General features: G+C 39.9%; 1 long non-coding RNA gene across 1 annotated transcript; it reads left to right on the top strand.

The window, feature by feature from the left end:
- The first annotated feature begins 1,620 nt into the window (after nt 1–1,620).
- On the top strand, nt 1,621–4,074 carry LOC116508015. The gene is made up of 2 exons (XR_004255264.1): nt 1,621–2,530; nt 2,659–4,074. It is a non-coding gene; the product is annotated as an uncharacterized LOC116508015 (long non-coding RNA).
- Nucleotides 4,075–4,603: the final 529 nt, after the last annotated feature.

Genomic DNA, 4,603 nt, shown 5'->3' with positions numbered 1-4,603 from the left:
CTATTTTATTGAACTGGCTTGGTTAAATGTAGGGAAATAACCATTTACTGTCAAGTGACATTTTTTCAGATTGAGCTGGAGGTGTCCAAATGTAATGGTGGGTGGAACATGATGTATTGATGCCATACAAGTGGATCAGTTCATAACTTTCAGTTGATTGGGTTTGGCGAAAAAAATACTTTTGTTCTTTTCAAGCATTTTAATCCTCTCTTGTTTTATCAACTTCCCCCAATTTTTGTTTATTATTGAAGTACAGAGGAAATTGTGCCTAATGGTTTTTTGCCACCTAGTTTTAGAAGTGCAATTTCAGTGAACTCTAGATGGAGATGCTCAAAAAGAGATATTTTGCCTAAAAAACAGAAGACCCTTGTAGGCACATTACATAATTTTTCTAATATGTAAAGAGCTGTTGCATTAGGAGGTGAAAAGGTGAAGAGTTGGATTTAATGGGCTGAAATTACAGGTGTGTAGATTTAGGAAAACTCTGTTAATAGTGATGATATTTAACAAAGCTAAAATTCTCTCTGGTTCTACACATTCATCTCTATTGTTCAGTGATGCATTTTCTGCCTCTCTAGGATTTACCTCTATCTGCTCCTGTGAGGTTGTTCCTGTTGGATGTATATAGTTATATTCTCGATGGGTTGTATAGTGTTTTAACAGCATTGTGATTAAATAACCAGCGCTGCAGAAACCTGAAAATCAGCTGGCCGATGGGAGGCAGGTCCGCATGCACGGTGGAGCTCAGCTGAGGTGACAGCTTGTGTGCTGGCAGAGAGGCCTCCGTGTGCCACCTGTGGCACGTGTGCCATGGGTTCGCCATCACGGGTCTATCCACTGCAAAATGAAGACTTCTTCTGCATGTTTCCAACCAATACAGTTCCTGAACTTTCTTTTGTCAATTGGGCCCACAATACTTGCTGATGTCATTGATCCATCTTGTTTTAGGTCTTTTTATCATGTGGGATCCATTCTGTGACTGCCTTGGTCCACCTGCCATCAGTTCTTCTTGCTGTGTCACCAGCCCATTTCCATTTCAATTCTTTTACTCTCTTGATGGCATCGTATACTTTATTTGTTCTCTAATCCATGTGCAGGTCTTTCTATCTTGTCTTGTAATGCCAAGCATGTATCTTTCCATTGCTCTTGGTGCCATTCATAGCTTTTATTGCAATGTTAGTGTCCGTGTTTCACTGGTATATGTTAGAGCAGGTAGCACATACTGATCGAAAATTTCTCTTCGGGCAAACGGAGAAGTTTTTCTTGAAAATTATGCTCAGCTTGCTGAATGTCTGCCAACCACATTTAACATGCTGTTCAATTTCCTTTATTGTATCAACTTCCATTGAGCTCTGTTGAAAAAAGTATATATAGTGGTCCAGTGGTGGAATAAAAAAAAAATTATTACCGGTTCTGTGAGTGTGGCTTTGTGGACGTGGATTTGTGGACGTGGCAGGGGAAGGTTACTGCAAAATCTCCATTCCTTCCCTGCCCCACTAACCTGCTTTCCAGCTCTGTTCTCCTGTTCAGGGCAACAAAAGAAGATCAGCTGGGAGACTGGGAGGCAGCAGGGATGGGGCCAGCCTATTTGCCGGTTCTCCGAACTACTCAAAATTTCTGCTACCGGTTCTCCAGAACCTGTCAGAACTGGCTGAATACCACCTCTGTAGTGGTCTACTACATCTAGTTCTTTTCTAGATTTAAAAAGTTTTCTTTCTTTGGTGAATTGATTAAACATAACCTGGCTTAGGGGCGTTATAGCTCTGATGCCGTGAGCAAAAAATTGGACTAGATATCTTTAAAACCCCAGTAACAAGACAAAGGGGGAGCTTTCCACTGAAAGTTGTATTTATACACTGTAGTGTGCCCAATACAGAGAGACCATGCCCAATATAATAGGCTTAGCCTATTTGTTCTTCAGCAAAAGCCACTGCAGCTATATTGGATTGTCTTTTCGGTTGTTGCAGCAAAGAGAGGATCAGGATGTTTTGGCAGCTGTATGGAGTAAATACATAACAATAACCCTATTCAGGTTTACCCTTCCCCCCCTCCTCCCACTCCTTCAATAATGTTCCATTTTGGTCAAAGCTGTATTTAGCAAGAAAACAGATTAGCCGAAGCCTGGCTTAATCAAAACCTATCCCTGTTCTGGGATTTGTCTTTACTTACAAAGTAAACATAGCAAACATTCCAGACTTCACTTTCCCTATGTTTGACCTCCATTACATTGCATAATAAAATTAACCATTCGGTTACTCTCTTGTCATAAATCTCTACAGACTCATAAAGATAAAAAGAAAAAAAAAGCTGAAGACCTGGAGATTAAGCTTGATCTAAAGCACAAAGACTTAGAGAAGGACCTGTTTGTTTACAACCTGCATCTGGCCTCAGTTTTATTTATTGCAGGGAAACGCCTTGGCCTACACACATGGTTGAATGAAGTGGAAGGATGCCTCATCACCACACATTGGAAATAATACCTGGAATGCTGAAAACCTCAGCAGCAAAAAGCCAACAAGTCAAGGAGAAGGTTTGGGCCCTGTTCTTTATCTGGGATTATTCACAAGGAACAGGAAGGAGTCAACCACTCCTCTTGCTTTTAGAAGTAAATATAATAAGCACATAAAAAAGAATAATACAGTTCTTTTATCTTTCCAGGGTTCTGTTACCTCATTCAAGTGCAAGTGTGGAATCAGGATTGTGGTCCCCTTTACCTCCCCTTTGGAAGAAACATACATCTCATGAGATTGTCACACAGCTTTTACGTTATGTTTGTTTGGCCACCAGATACAAATGGAAGCAGTCAATTCAGAAGACGAAGATGTGTTTGCTTTTCTTTTGTGTGCTTATTTAATTCTTCATATAGATGATGAAAAATAGACCTCACTGGAAGATCAATGGAAAGAGGCAGTTTTAGGCTGGTTTAGAATAGCTTTGTGGCAGGTCCTATATAGACCAGCAAAGCATCTGATTGTACTCTTAAAGAACATCATTAACTGCTACATGTGGATATGCTGCATGGAATGTGGCCAACTTTTCCCAATCTCCTTCATGACTTTTCCTTTAATTCTGCTTCCGTGTTTAACATGTCTTCAAAACTTCAGTTGGCCCTTTTTTGAGAGGGGGTTACTGGTGGGGAAAAGAAAGGAATGCTGAAAATATGTGGAAGTTCAACAGTATCCATGATTTTTTCACTATTGTCAGAAAAATCAACTCAGCATCCTTCTAGCACAGTGTTTCTCAACCTTGACAATTTTAAGATGTGTGGACTTGAACTCCAAAAATTTCCTAGTCAAGTTTGAGAAACACTGATCTATCAGTTAGAAAAGGAGCAGAAGAATCAACCCCCAAACTGATTAATAATCCTATCATTAGCTTTCTGTTTGGAAGAAGGCATCAGCATGCTTGTACCAACTAACATGATGGTAAATTCAGATATGGCCTTTTGCCAGCTATTTTATGGGGCGATCACTTTAAGTGGGATTGATGCCACCCTAAATGAAGGCATTGTTGCTCTTAGGATACAAGCAATAGTTCCAGTAGCTCTCCTTTTGAATGACTGCATAACTTGGCAAGAGAAACAATTGTCTGTACCATCCCTAGTGTTCTCCAGATAGTGTTGTTTGTTAGGCTTGGTGAAAAATATCAGATAAGATATAGGATAAAAGCACAGAATTAGACATCGCAGCAGGGTAAACCACAAATTAAGGAAAAAGAATAGCATCTGAAGTACTGCATAGAGGCAAGAGTTTACAAGGATAGCACTGAGATTATCTTTACAGTGAAAGAAGATAGACATCTGCCTGTATTCAGAAGTGCCAAACAGTTTTACTTCATCAGCTTCATCAGTAGAATTTATAGTAGCTGAAAGCACAAGAGCTCTGCTGGAATAAGTCGGCAATTCTTAGTATGAAAGAAAAGTCTCTCTGATTGCCTCTTGAGGTAATTAATCCTGTGATATTTCTTTGCCGAGAGTCACATTTGGATGATAGATGTTGAGACGTTAAAACTAGATCTTGGCTTTTTCCAGGACCAAAAGGCAGCTTACATAAGGGGTACCTTTCATTTTATCCATACAATAACAGGTAGGTAGGATGAGCTGTGAAAGACTAACTGATGCTCACCCTGTTTTCAGAGCTGAAGGTAGATTTAAAACTCTGTAGAGATTCTCAGTCATCCAAGTCATGGTTGTCCCAAAGGTGTTTTTTCAGGAGGCAACTGGACTTTATTTTTTCTTTGAAGATGGTAAAGAATATAAATCCTTCCATTCCCCACTATACTGTCAGAGTTGAAGGAGCTTCTTGGAGGAGAAGCATAACGTTTTCACAAAAAACAAGAAGAAAGTCTACTTGCCTCCTTAGATTTGAAATTGGTACTCCTTAGTCCAACACTTTAATCAGTACACCATTTCATCATATATGATTGTCCCAAAGGTGCTTTTTTTAAAAAGCAATTGGACTTTAGCAATAGCAATAGCAATAGCAGTTAGACTTATATACCGCTTCATAGGGCTTTCAGCCCTCTCTAAGCGGTTTACAGAGTCAGCATATCGCCCCCACAGTCTGGGTCCTCATTTCACCCACCTCGGAAGGATGGAAGGCTG

The sequence above is a fragment of the Thamnophis elegans genome, chromosome 4 (genome assembly GCF_009769535.1).
Source record: "Thamnophis elegans isolate rThaEle1 chromosome 4, rThaEle1.pri, whole genome shotgun sequence".
NCBI classification, from domain to species: domain Eukaryota; kingdom Metazoa; phylum Chordata; class Lepidosauria; order Squamata; family Colubridae; genus Thamnophis; species Thamnophis elegans.
The sequence above is the reverse complement of the archived record's forward strand: the minus strand, read 5'-3'. Positions and strand labels throughout refer to the sequence as shown.